The sequence below is a fragment of the Callithrix jacchus genome, chromosome 2, assembly GCF_049354715.1.
Source record: "Callithrix jacchus isolate 240 chromosome 2, calJac240_pri, whole genome shotgun sequence".
In the NCBI taxonomy this organism is placed as follows: Eukaryota; Metazoa; Chordata; class Mammalia; order Primates; family Cebidae; genus Callithrix; species Callithrix jacchus.
The window spans coordinates 188,795,693-188,811,135 of NC_133503.1; positions in this window are offsets into that span (position 1 = coordinate 188,795,693).

Consider the following 15,443-nt stretch of genomic DNA (forward strand, 5'->3'; position numbering starts at 1 on the left):
TCCAATGTCTTTTAGCCCTTGTGCCCCTAAAACATGTTTTCTAGACTTAACTGACCTAAAATACTATATTGAAGACCTAACCTTCATGATATCTTTTCCAGGGTGTCAAATTGGCTAAAATATTCAATAAACGAACAAGTAAAAATTCCCTCTATTTTCTTCCTCAGAGAAAGTACCCTTTGATTTAATATGAAAACCGTTAGCTGAGAAATGTTAACATAAGTACATTTCACCAATGTAGTCATCATTAATAAACTTGAGTTATTACATACGTTCAATAGATTAATTGATAAATAGATGGATGTAATAGATTGAAAATTGATCTGCCAAAAAGGAGAACTGAGTTCTAGTCAACTGTATGAGTCACTCTGTGTTCTCAGGGAGTACAGTTTCTTGACTTATTAATTAATTTTAATTAATTTCTCAATTTCTCTGTACTAATTCATTTCTTACTGTCACCATCTACAAATACAGAAATAAAATTATTTGCCCTATGTAAGTGACAAAATTGTTAAGAGGTTTAAATGAGACAATATGTGTGAGACCTCTGTGTAAATGGTCACGTTGTCTATAATTGCACAGTATTGATATTAGTACAGATGGTTATTATTTCCAAATAGTTTTATTCTCTAAAAATTTATAATTAATTGGGTGATTCTCTCTGTCACTATAGTGAAATCGTACCAAGACCTGCCACTGCTTCTGTGACTATATTTCCCTTTTTATACTTATATTTTCAGGGTCATTTAAATTTACACCTTGTATGTCAGAGATATCTGGGCTATAGATTTATTTCTAGTCCCAATCATTATTCTTAGGTATAAATAAATCCCTATTATGTTTTTCAATTAAAATTAAATTTGAAAGTCAATTTAGAGTTTTTAATGGATTTTTTCATCTCATTTTACCCTCAAATCTCATCACTTGGAGGGCAGTTGATGTGGCCGGTTGCCCGGCCAACAAGTATTTTCCTTTCTTTATTCTTGGTCCTTATTTTTATTCATGGTCCTTATATACAAAATACCAGTTTCTTTAGGAACCTAACGGTTTAATTTGCTAGCCCCTTTTCTAGCCCCAGGAGCTGGATAATGATTGCTCTAAGCCAATCATAGCAATCCCATTTGTCTTTGTCAGTGACTGGTTTAAAGTTCAGCTTGTGACTAAGATCTGGATCATGAAACCTAAAAAGTCTGTTGTTGAGGAAATTGAGGGTGTTCTGAGAAATATTTTCTTCCCCAATAAAAAAAAATAGACATGCAAGGAGAAGTCTGCTTCCTCATTCCTTCTTGTTTTTCCATACTGCTATGAGAGGATGTCTCGATCGGCACTGTGGCGGTCATCCTGAAACCATGGAGAAAAAGTTGGGGGACTTCAGAAGAGCCGACATTGGCAAGTTGGTCACTTAATCAAACCTGGAACTGCATACTCCTGACTTTTTATTATTTTAGATGGTAAGCCCCTATTACTTAACAAGAATAATAACGGAAGTAATAATGATAGCATCAGTGATAGGAATAGTCTCCTGTCTTCTAACAACAATCCTATAACAAGCACCTGAAAACATCCCACTGATTTAGTCAGGTTAGCAAGATTCCCGTCAGACAGTCTTCCGGTGTTTGTGAGATTCGCCTACCACCAGTCCATGATTTTAGAAATCTCAAGGCATAATTTAGAAACAATTCAGAACTTTTTTACTGATTGGTGTAATTTTTTGCTCATTTCTAATATTTTCTTTCATTGTTGAATATTTAGATATTCAGTTGGATAAAAAATGGATATTACCATTGGAATGATTTTTATTATATTAATTATTATACAGTCTTAACCCTGAGTAGGAGAATCAGTATTGTTTTCAATAGAGAGTAGTAACATGGTGTAATGACTCTAGTGTTTGTTCTAATTGTTAAAACACAATTTTTAAGTTTTGTTCCATAATTTAAAAAAACTTAAAAAATTATTAAAATAAATGCTTCTGAGGCAATTGGACATTCACACAGAGAAAAATGAATACTGACCTCTATCTTATGCCATACATGGAGTGTAGATATAAATGGAAAAGGTAAAATTATGAACCTCTTAGAAAAGAACAGAAGGCTTTGTGGTAGGCAAAGATTTATATAACAAGACACAAAAAGCAATAATCAGACAGAAAAAACTGGATAAGCAGACATTAAAATGTAGAATTTATCTTCAGCAAAGGACATGTTAAACATGTAAAAAAGCAAGCCGAAGTGTGGGAGAAGCTATTTCCAACAAAGATTATAGAAAAAAGTCAGTAAGAAAAAAGAGATGAAAAATGGGTAGAAGACTTTGAATAGGCATTTTGCACAGTAGCATATGCAAATTGCCTACAAATATATGCGATAGTGGTCAGTATCATTAACTTGTATAAAAAATGCAAGTTAAAACTGCAGTGAGATACCACTGTATACCCAGCAGAACAAATGTGATGAAAGAGACTAACAAAATCAAGTGGTGGTGAAGATTTCAAGAAACTAGAATTCTCATAGACTGCTGCTAAAAGAGTAAATTGGTACAATCATTCTTGGAAACTCTTTGACAATTTGTTAAAACTGAACAATACGTATTTGTTGAACTCGCAATTCTACTCTGGGGTGTCACCAGCATAAATGTAGACCTACGTTTACAAACAATATTTTGTAGCAGAGCTCTTTTAGAAACATCCAAATTGGAAATATTCATCAGCCCAGATATTCATCAGCAGTAGAATGGAGGCATACATTATAGTATATTCATACAATGGGATAGTAAACAAAAATGTAATGTACAAACTACAGCTGCACACAGTAACAGAGATTGATTTCATAAACAATTTTGAGCAAAGGAAGCCAAACATGCTGTATGAATCTATTTATACAAAGTTCAAAAACAAACAAAATTAATCTCTGGTCTTAAGAGTTAGAGTAATGACTGGGAGGGAACACAAAAGAGATTTTCGGGTGCTGGCAATGTTCCTTTCCTAGAGGTGGGTTTTGGTTATGAAGAGTCACAGAATATGCCACTTCAAAATGTGCCAGTCTTGCATAAGATTATTTGGGACTGAAGGCAATTGAGAAAAAGTAGATATAAGAAGAGCTCTCTGCCGTCCCACTACTTGCCTAAAATCAGGCTGTAAACTTAGAAACGTGTCCCTCCTTCTCACTCTATCAAGAAGGACAAAATTTGATCACCAGAGATGACCTTAGACCCTTATCAAACTAGAGAAGGCACTGGAGGGATCTATATAGCAAACTTTATTTACCATTAACTTCCCATATTTTTGCCTTTCCACAATTTACTATCCCTAGAGACTCAAGATCTTTTTTCATTGTCTAATTTCTCTCTAGAAATGTATTTTTTCTTGTAAATGGAGAGTAAGTTGGAGTGCTAACCCATGTCTTGTAACTGTCATGGGTTGGAGTGCTAACCCATGACAGTTACTCTTTTCCTAAATGTTCTTCCATCTATAGAAAATATACATGTTAGTAACCTGTTTTGTTAATGCTTTTTCTTTTTCTCTTTAAAATTAATTTATATCTTAATTGAAAAATAAAAATATACATATTTATGGTGTACAGGTTTTAAAAAATTATGTATACAATGTGGAATGGTTAAATGAATCCAACAACATAGGCATTATCATACATATTTATCATTACCATACTTATTTACCATACATATTTATCATTTTTTGTGGTGAGAACATTTAACATTTACTCAGTGATCTTTAAAAATACAGTACGTAATTTACCACAGTCACCATACTGTACTCTAGATTTCATGAGCTTATTTCTCTTGTCTAACTGAAGTTTTGTATTCTTGACTAACAGCTCCCAAGCAAACTCCACCTCACCTGCACCGCCAGATCCTGGTAACCACCATTCTACTCTCTGCCTCTATGAGTTTGACTCAGCTTCTAGATTCCACATATGAGTGAGATTATGCATGTCTTAGTCTGTTTTGTGCTGTTAGAACAGCATACCTGAGATTGGGCAATTTATAAAGAACAGAGATTTATTTCTCATAGAGGCCGAGAAATCTAAGGTGAAGGGGCCTCCATCTGGTGAGGGTTTTTTTTTTTTTTTTGCTGTGTTATCTCATGGTGGAGGGCAGAGGGCAAGAGAACATGGGAGAGAATGGGAAACAGGTGGTTGGACTCAACCTTTTATCAGGAACCCACTCCCATAATAACTAATCCACTCCGTCAATGACAGCATTAAGCTACTCATGAGGGCAGAACCCTCAGACCTTAATCATTTCTTAAAGGCCCCATATCAACACTGTTGCATTGGGAATTAAGCCTCCAACATACAAACTTTGGAGGATACATTCAAACCACAGCAATGCAGCATTTTTCTTTCTATGTCTGGCTTATTTCACTTTACATAATTTCCTTCAGGTTCATCCATGCTGTCACACATGACAGGATTTTCTTGTTTTTTTAATGCTGAATCATATTCCATTTTGTTTACATATTGTATTTTTTATCCATTCATTCATTGATGGACACAGATTGGTCCATATTTTGGCTGTTGTGAATAATGCTACAATAAACATTGGAGCACAGATGTCTGCTTGACATACTGATTTGATTTCCTTTGGGTATGTATCCAGAAGTGAGATTGCTGGATCATATGGTAGCTCTATTTCTAAGTTTTCCAGAAATTTCCATACCGTTTCCCATTGTGGCTGTACTAATTTACATTCTCTCTAACAGTGTGCAAGGGTTCCCTTTTCTCCATGTCCTCAACCAACACTTATCTTTCCTCTTTTTAATAATAGCCATTCTAACAGGTCAGAGGTGATATGTCCTTGTAGTTTTAATTTGCATTTTCCTAATGATTAGTGATGTTGAGCATTTTTTCATATACCTTTGGCCATTTGTATGTCTTCTTGTGACAAATGTTTATTCAGGTCCTTTGTAACCAATTTATTTGTTTTCCTACTATTGAGTTATTTGAATGTCCTATATACTTTGGATATGAACTCCTTATCAGACATGTGGTTTACAAATATTTTTTCCCATTCCATAGATTGTCTCTTCACTCTGTTGATTGTTTCTTTTCCTGCACAAAAATGTTTTAGTTTGACATAATCTCAATAGTCTGTTTTTGATTTTTTTTTTTGTGCTCTTGGAGTTATGTTGAAAATATCATTTTCCAGATCAATGTCATGGAGATTTTCCCCTATGTTTTCTTCTAGTACTTTTACAGTTTTAGATATTATATTTAAGGCTTTAATCCATTTTGAGTTGATTTTTGTATATGGCATGAGGTAAGGTTCTAACCTCATTCTTCTGCATGTGGATTTTCTTTTTCCCAGCATCATTCATTGAAGAGACTGTCCTTTGCCAAGTGTGTGTTCTTTGCATTTTTGTCCAATATCAATTGACCGTAAATGCATGGACTGATTTCTGGGTTTTAAATTCTGCTTTAATTTGTGTTTTGTTACAGGGATCCCAGCTAAGAACTCTGATTAGTAGAAAAAGTATTTTCTCCCTTACAATTATATGTTGTGATCGGTTTATGTATGAAAATTAACTGATTTATTTGCTTACATCCATAACCTTTTTCTGAATGTATGTTTACCTCAACACAAATAACGTTTTAAAAATAATTGGAATCGAAGGAAAATAAGATAGAAAGAAATATCAGCATTGAAAAAGGAGTGGAAAGTAGGGAAGAGTGTCAAGGGAAAGTGGTCTGGGAGGGCATGCGGCATCTAGCGATCTGCGATCTAAGCCATGCTGGGTGAGGGCTTTGTGGTATCACTTGGTACTTTTCATATGTTTTGTAGATTAAATGCTCCAAGAATCTTTCACCTGGACTTCGGCTGTATTTTGTTATTGTTGAGAATTAAAAGTAATTTAGAATTAGGACAATTTTGAGCTATTTATCAGTCAAGTAGTCAAATCCTTGACCTATTCTGGTTGTTGGATTGTTTTATGGTTGTAAATCCCTTCTTTCTCTAGGTAGTACACACTCCTAGATGCATACATTTAATTTGTAATACTTGGACTAATTTGCTAATAAAATGGATGCATTCTCCTAATATATAAAAATACCATTTTAGATATAGCATATATAATCAATTTGGAATGTAGATAAAGACTTTATTAATAACAAGATTTCTAAAAAATGTCAGCCCTTGATGACTTTCTTTTCTTTGAGCTCCTCCAATATTAGTCTTTAACTCACATTATTTACCAGTAAGTTATAGTCAGTCTTGGGTTATTGCCTGGTTTTGCTTTTTCCCCCCAAAACATAAAAGTACTATAATCTTGACTCCCCATCTAGACCATGAACTATTTGGATGCAGGATCCATATCTTATAACCTTTCTAAAAATTCCCTAACCTTAGATTTTACTTATAGTAAGTGTCCAGTTTTCAGTGATTAGTGGCCAGCTGCTCTCATGCTTAGTTCACATAAGGAAAGACTGTGGTCTTGGGAAATTGGAAGGAATTTTTTTTGGCAGCATTTAAGAATAAACAGCCATTCTTCTACCTATATTCTTCAAAAGAACAGAAGAAGTGAACTGGAGAAATCATGACAGTCTTTATGGGTTCTATGGCCTGTGTACGTGACAAAATTACATGATTTAAATAATTAGGCAAATTATTGTTTGGCCTATCCAATAGCAAACAACCCATTTAATTTTTTTTAATTGACTAAATTGCCCAGTTGTTTTTTCTCTGTGTAACCAAAGCCTGGGTTTCTATTGATGAAACTATATTTTATGCTCATGCTCTGAAAAAGCTGTAGTTCAGCAATTTGAGATAACTTAATGAGGTATTGATTATGTCTGTTTAGCATGCACTGAAACGACTACCAAAATTGTGGAAGGCAACATCATAAACCAGGAGGGAGAAGGAAAGCTGAATTTCTAATGAACACACTAGATGAGTTCCTATCAACTTGACTATTTGAATTAGGAGGTTTAGAATTAGAGAAATGAATTATTTAATGGTAGATGAAGAATGGGAGTTCATTTTGCTCATTCATTTGGAATTTGGAATCAGAACTGAATCACATGAAGCTCAGGAAACATAAAAGAAAAAAAAACTAGCTCAGAGATGAATTGTAGTGGCAAGTTTTTTCAAGCCAATTTTTAGTTGTTCAAACTAGAAGAAATGGAGGAACTTGGAGTAGAAATAAGGCTCTAGGGAAAGGAAATAAAAGAATTGTTCCTTTTGCATGTTTTCTAAACACTCCCTGTTGGCTCTTAATGAGATGCTTGGTTGCATGTTGGCTCTGGAGTTGCATGAAGCTCTGCCATAAATTAGCGAAATGGAGAGAATTTGAATGAGGGTATTGCAGAAGCAGGCACACTGGAAACCTCTCCCCATATTCCATTTGGCTAAACTCTGATTCTGTGGATGCATGGTTGGCATTCTCAGGGCTATCTTCAAGTTGACCAACTCTGCAAATAACTTTCTGCAATCACTGGGCCAACAACTATGCTAAACAGGTAAACTTACATTGACTGGGGATATTTACTTAAACCACTTCCCCACTCCCTTCCCAGTCACCCCCATCTCCTTTCATTAAGAAAACCCAGTCATTAATTATTTGTCTGAATGAAATAAGTATGGTGTTTCCTATGAACATAGAGTGTTTCTATTACAAAACAGAAGAGAAACAGAAAGGATGGTACAGTGGATCACAAGAGGAAATAGTCCTAAAGCAAAGCAGCAGAGATTAGAGGGTTGTAAGGAAGAATTTCCAGAGAAGTGCATCTGCAAAGGTTACCTGGGTGAAGGAAATTATTGAGGAGAAAATAAACAGCTCTCTGTTATTGCAGGTGGTTTGACATCTCCTACGCTGAGGAAGAAGTCTTCTTAGGGACCTTCAATTCTCAGTGAAACAGGAGGATTCCCTGGTCGCCCTTGCAGGATGGGCAACAGGGGTGTGGCTGTCTGTTCGCCTGCCATGAGCTCAAACTCTTTATGGGAGGTGGAGCATGCAGATGGGCAGGTGCAGGAACTGTCTAGGGCTAGGTGTCTGAGACTCCCAAAGCCCAAGTGGCTGCGTGTTACAGTGGGCTCTTTTAGCCTTGCTGTCCATGGATAGCTCAAGTGTTAACCAGCTCAGTAGAACCTCTGCATTTTTGCAGGTGCAGAGAGCCAGTGTGACAGCTTTCTGTATCCCAAGTTCTTGTCCAGTATCCCGGAAGAATTGGGCCACACATGGCCTTGAAGGAAGAATGCAGGGGTTTAATTGAGTAATGGAGGTTACTCTCAGAAGGATGGATGGGGAGCTGAACAGGGGATGGAGTGGAAAGATGATCTTCCTCTTAAGTTTGGCCACGCAGTGGCCGATTATCCACCTATCCCCAGCCAAACCCCTTCCAAGTTTCCTTCTCTTCTCTCCTTCTCTGTCACACCATTATGCCATTCATCTGCTAGTCTCCTTGTCTCCCCATCTGCTTGTCTGTTTCTGGAGCCTGAGGTTCAGGGTTTATATGGGTACAAGATAGGAGGCATGGTGGGCCAAAAGGCAACTTTTGGGTGCAAAACTAGAAATGCCTCTTCTCACTTAGAGTGGCGAGTGTCCAGACTTCAGGGTGGGGCCTTTGCTGGGGAACCACCCTCTTCTACACAGTATTTCCCTGTTTCCTATCCATATCATTGGCTGCTTCCTCAAATTTAAATTTAATTTGACTTCTTGGTTTCTGGCAGCTTCCTTAAAAATGGTGAAGCTCAACTTGGGGCACCAGTGATTTTTTGCCTCCCAGAAACATTTGAGAAGGTCTAGAGACATTTTGGTTGTCATAGCTGGGGAGGGGAGAGGCACTACTGGTATTTAGTAGAGACCAGGGATACTGCTAACGTGCTAGAATGTACAGGACAGCCTCCACCACAAAGATTGATCTCAAGAGTGACAAGGTTGAAAGGAGGAGCCAATTTTTTAAAATTGTACTTTAGGTTCTGGGGTACATGCGCAGATCATGCAGGATTGTTGCATAGGTACATACATGGCAATGTGGTCTGCTGCCGCCATCCGCCCGTCACCCTCATCTGGCATTTCTCCCCATTCCCCCGCTGTCCCTCCCTTGGCCCTGAAAACAGACCCTAGTGTATGATGCCCTCCTCCCTGTGTCCATGTGTTCTCATTGTTCAACACCTGCCTATGAGTGAGAATATGCAGTGTTTGATTTTATATTCTTGTGTCAGTTTGCTGAGAATGATGGTTTCCAGATTCATCCATGTCCCTACAAAGGGCACGAATTCTCCTTTATTATGGCTGCATAGTATTCCATGGTGTATATATGCTGCATTTTCCTTGTCCAGTCTATCATTGATGGGCATTTGGGTTGGTTCCAGGTTTTTGCTATTGTAAACAGTGCTGCTATGAACATATGTGTGCATGTGTCTTTATAATAGAATGATTTATAATCCTTCGGTTTATAAATAAATCCCGTTACTGGTTATACCCACTAATGGGATTCCTGGGTTAAATGGAATTTCTATTTCTAGATCCTTGAAGAAGTGCCACATTGTCTTCCACAATGGTTGAACTAGTTTACACTCCCACCAACAGTGTAAAAGTGTTTCTATTTCTCCACATCCTCTCTAGCATCTGTTGTCTCCAGATTTTTTTAATATCACCATTCTAACTGGCATGAAGTGGTGTCTCAATGTGGTTTTGATTTGCATTTCTCTAATAATCAGTGACGATGAGCATTTTTTCATGTGTTTGTTGGCCTCATATATGTCTTCTTTTGAAAAGTATCTTCACATCCTTCTCCCACTTTTGAATGGGTTTGTTTGTTTTTTTATTGTAAATCTGTTTTAGTTTTTTTTGTAGATTCTGGATATTAGCCCTTTGTCAGATGGGTAGATCACAAAAATTTTTTTCCTACTCTGTTGGTTGCTGGCTCACTCTAATGATTGTTTCTTTTGCTGTACAGAAGATCTGGAGTTTAATTAGGTCCCATTTGTCTATTTTGGCTTTTGTTGCCAATGCTTTTGTTGTTTTAGTCATGAAGTCCTTGCCTATGCCTATGTCCTTAATGGTTTTGCCTAGATTTTCTTCTAGGGTTTTTATGGTGTTAGGTCTTATGTTTAAATCTTTAATCCATCTGGAGTTAATTTTAGTGTTAGGTGTCAGGAAGTGGTCCCCTTTCTGTTTTCTGCACACTGCTTGCCAGTTTTCCCAACACCATATATTAAACAGTGAATTATTTCCCCATTGCTTGTTTTTGTCAGGTTTGTCAAAGATCAGATGGTTGTAGATGTGTGGCATGGCCTCCAAGGCCTCTGTTCTGTTCCATTGATCTATATCTCTGTTTTGGTACCAGTACCATGCTGTTTTGATTACTGTGGCCTTGTGGTATTGTTTGAAGTCAGGTAGTGTGATGCCTCCAGCTTTGTTCTTTTTGCTTAGAATTGACTTGGCTATGTGGGCTCTCTTGGTTCCATATGAAGTTTAAGGTAGTTTTTTCTAGTTCTTTGAAGAAGGTCATTGGTAGCTAAATGGGGATAGCATTGAATCTATAAATTACTTTGGGCAGTGTGGCCATTTTCATGATATTGATTCTTCCTAACCATGAGTGTGGAATGTTTCTCCATCTGTTTTTGTCCTCTCTCATTTCCTTGAGCAGTGCTTTGTAGTTCTCCTTGAAGAGGTCCTTTACATCCTTTGTTAGCTGTATTCCTAGGTATTTTATTCTCTTTGTAGCAATTGTGAATGGAAGTTTCCTCATGATTTGACTCTCTGTTCATCTGTTATTGGTGTATAGAAATGCTTGTGATTTCTGCACAACGATTTTGTATCCTGAGACTTTGCTGAAGTTGCTTATCAGTTTAAGGAGATTTTGGGCTGAGATGATAGGGTCTTCTAAGTATACAATCATGTCGTTTGCAAATAGAGACAATTTGACTTCCTCTTTTCCTAATTGAATACCTTTTATTTCTTTTCTTGCCTGATTGCTCTGGCTAGAACTTCCAATATGATATTGAATAGGAGTGGTGAGAGAGGGCATCCTTGTCTAGTGCTGGATTTCAAAGGGAATGCTTCCAGTTTTTGCCCATTCAGTATGATATTGGCTGTAGGTTTATCATAAATAGCTTTTATTATTTTTAAATATGTTCCTTTGATACCTAGTTTATTGATATTTTTCTGCATAAAGCGCTGTTGAATTTTGTCAAAGGCCTTCTCTGCATCTATTGAGATAATCATGGGATTTTTGTGTTTGGTTCTGTTTATGTGGTGGATTACGTTTACAGACTTGCATATGTTGAACCAGCCTTGCATCCCTGGAATGAAGCCTACTTTATCGTGATGAATAAGCTTTTTGATTTGCTGTTGCAATTGGTTTGCCAGTATTTTATTGAAGATTTTGCATCTATGTTCATCATGGATATTAGCCTGAAGTTTTCTTGTTGAGTCTCTGCCGGGTTTTGGTATCAGAATGGTGTTGGTCTCATAAAATGATTTGGGAAGGATTCTCTCTGTTTGTATTGTTTGGAATAGTTTCAGAAGGAATGGTACCAGCTGGAGGAGCCAATTTATATGGTCATGACAAACTAATAGGAAATTAGGAAGGACTTAATTTCTTCTAACTAAAGGGAAAGAAATACAGGCAAGGAAAGGCAAAGTTGTGACAAGATGATTTAATGTCCTTGTCAGGTATGTGTGGTCACATGACATAGAAGTCTTGTCCGTGTGGCTTAGAATCACTTTGGCTACCTGCAGAGCCTCAGGGTTATAACTGCTTTGCATATAATGATGTTTACATAAAATATGTAGTTGTAATAAATACAAACAATGGTGGGTTTTTAAAACTTTTTTTAAATGCACCTCTTTCTTCTAGTGCTGGATGATTATCATTAACTGGGTACTTACTACACTCCGGCACTGTTCCTCGATATATTTAAAAAATTTTACATTTAGTTTTTTTTTGTTTTGAAACAGCAACCTACATCAGCTATCCTCATAATAGGTTAATTGTTTCAGAAACAGAAGGAACTTAATATATATTAAGTCCCTTGCTCTTCCACATATGTTGTAAATGAGTACAGAGGAGGTACAGCTTGGGATGGAAAGACTTTCTGGGTTTCTGCATGAGGGAAAATGGGCCTTATGGACTTACGATATTAACAATCCTAAGGAGCCTAAAGAGATTCAGACATCACAACCTTAAACAACTTTGTTTGAGGTCTATTTTCTTAGTCTAAACTTTGAATGTGTATCTAATGAGCTCTTCCTACTTAAGATTCTGAATTCTGTCCTTTACTGCCGGCCAGCTAGAGGCGAGTCATGCACTCATCTGAACAAGATACAGGATTTGTTGATCATTTATTTTGAGGAAACCAGGAACCTGGTAAAATTGGATTCCAAACTTTTTGAATATGGTAATAGGTGCATCTTTCTGTGATGAGTTTCTGTATCTGCATGGTAATCTAAATAGTCTATGGCTCTGAAAATGTTAGGACCCACTGCAATGGTATGTGATGCTAATAAACCCAGGATTACAAGCTTCTACTTTCTGTGACTATCCGCTGTAAATAGAAGAATCTCCATGCTGTCATCCTGGACCTCACAACTGACCCTGAGAATTGCACGCAAATGTGTGTGCTGTTAGTCACTGAGGAATCAAGAAAAACAGTATATATGAATCAGAATCCCCCACTGCCTCCCCTGCACATGGTAGTTGCCAACAAGGAAGAGTTGTTATGAAACCTTGTCAATCAGACCTGTAGGTGGAGCTTCAATAAATGACACTCATCTTTCCATTCTGTTGGAGCCAGTAGAGAGGTGGGCTAGAGAAGACAGACAGATGGGGAATTAAAGGAAAGTTGGCTTTGTTATTGATAAAGCTGATGGGAAAACATGGTTTTACATGTGGACTGAATTCCTCCTGAATTCAAAAGACTTACTCCAGCTGTCCCAGATTCAGCTGAACAACCACAGGGGAGCTTTTTTCCGTAGCTGATCAGAATGTCTGATTTGCAGAAGGGGACCTCATCTCTGAAGGGGCTGCACCTGGTGTTACTTCCTTCTAATCTTCTGATCTCATCCACCAGGTATGTTCTCCTTCCTGTAGGAGCAGTGAGTGAAGGATGGAGGGCAGTTTCCCTCAATAATTTTCCTTCTAGGAAAATTGGATGAATGTTTTCTGCTCTCGTGAGAATATAAAGAGTTAGGAATAATTTTCTTTCCCAGGTTTAAGTGAATCTCTGCATCAAATGCAATTATAACACAATCTTGATGGAGACCTATCTTGAGTGGCTTGTTTCAAAAGTATAAATAAGAGTCTATCAAGACCATGCAAAACAGAAAATGTATTGATTAGAGAGGTTTCCGAGAGACTTCCCGTAGAAGGGTGGATCCCTTTTGCCAATATATTGTAAAGCCAAATGATGATAGCTAGACCTTTGTAAGGAGAACTACAATTTGCTAGGAGGAAGGGCTTCAAAGTGAGAAGCACGGAGTGAGCCTCAGAGAAGCAGTCCCCCAGGAAAAACTGTGAATTGAAGATGGGTCACATTCTGGGAAGGACATTTGCATGCGTTTTTCTTCTCTAATTTTATATCTCTTGACTCTACAAAAAGTTCTCTGGCTTTCTATCAAGCAACTTGTGAAATTCAAATGCTTTCAATTTGTCACCCTTCTTAAATAGTAACAGTAATTACCTTTTGGAAAGGTCAGAAGAACCAGGCTTTGGAGGCATGGTGTTCTCAAGAGGCCTTAGGGTCCTTTTCTGTATGGTAACACAGTGTCCCAATTTGTCTGGCCTGTCTGTCTGTTTATACCTGATGTCCTGGTATAACTATTAATATCCCTCCATTCATTCTCAAGAGTTTGGATAATAAATCATATAGTCATTCCATTTTTTCTTTAATGTTTAATTTTTTCTTTCTAAAAAGAGGAATAAATTTATTGTTACTTGTGTAATTAGAATTAGTTTTATAAAAGGCTGCAACGTGATTCTTGCCTTGCAGGGGAATCAATTGGTTGTAGTAATAAAACAAGCATCAATATGTTGCTTTGCAGCTTACAGAAGACTTCTGCTAGTACAGCTGAAGAGTTAAATGGAAGGGGTTTAATATATTCTGAATACATGAATGAATGGGCAAAGGTAGAGTGACAGGTGTAGCAGGCATTAATGCATTAGCTACACAAAAGTTGTCAACAGCATCTCATACTCATGTACTTTTGTTCCCACCCAACCTAGTGACAGTATTGTGTGGAACTTTTCCTTCTTTCCTCTTTCTAGGACAATTATACTTGGAATTGTACTGGTCTTAACACAAAAGTTGGCCCTTCTTCCTAACTCCTAATCTGTACTTTCTTTAACCTCTAATTTAAGCTATTTTCCAGCTTCCATTAACATCTTCCATTATGATGTTAATTATCATAGGCATTACTGTACAAAGTAAGATAAAGTATCACCATTCTCAAAACAAACTACTGTGGGGAACTGTTTCCCAGTTTCTTTTGTTTGACATGGAGTCATTGAAGTCTCTCTTCACATGAGACCCTCCAGCCCATCTTCCCGACTGTGTTGTGGGACCCTGTCTGTTGTATCCCACTTACTAATATGTCACACAGAAGAGAAGGAAGAACCTAGAGAGTCGAAAGAGATCACACCTTTTCCTTCTTTCCCTTCAAATTCACTGTCAGGAAAGCGGATTAGTGGGTGGCAATAGTGGTATTTGGATTCACATTAATAGTTGTTTCCAGGACTGATAGCCAACCCATAGTCTTCAGTTAAGGTAGTGTTGCTTTTTAAAATTAGAAAATATCTTGGAACCAGTTGGTAGATAGCCATTGTCCCAAAGTCCTGTTAGTTATCTTGTGCCCAGTTTTTAAATTTTTTAATCTTTGACTCCCAGTCACCCGTGGATGTCCCTGGATCTAGCAAATAAGGGTCAACATCTGGCACAGCAAGGGGTACTAAGACCTTGCTCCAACCCATTCTGATTACCCTGCGCCATGCAGGTTGTCAAATAACCACCCCACTTGTTCTCTTGAATCTCCTCGTTAAGGTGCCTAAACATGAATTTGGCATGACTTTCCCCAACTTTAAAAGTAGGAAGCAAACTAGTAAGTTTAGATCAAGCTTATTTTTTTTCTGGGGCGTGTGTGTGTTTGTGAATGTGAGTGTGAGTGGTGTGTGTGTGTGTGTGTGTGTGCATTCATGCATCAAATCGCCCTGACATTGTCTATCTTTTAGAGTGTCTCCAATTAAGATTGCTACTCAACAATTTGACTGTTCTGTTTTCATTGAAATCACCCTTTAGAGGTAGGTATTTTCTGCAAACGAAATATGAGCTCCTGTTTGACAGATGGTCGTCTCAATTTTGGATAACTTTGATAATGGAAGGTCACTACCTCAAAGGTCATTTTCCCTTCTGAAGTAAATTACACAGCACAGCCTATACTTATTTCTCAGAAATTTTTTTTTATCACAAAGAGCCACATATGATCACCAGCA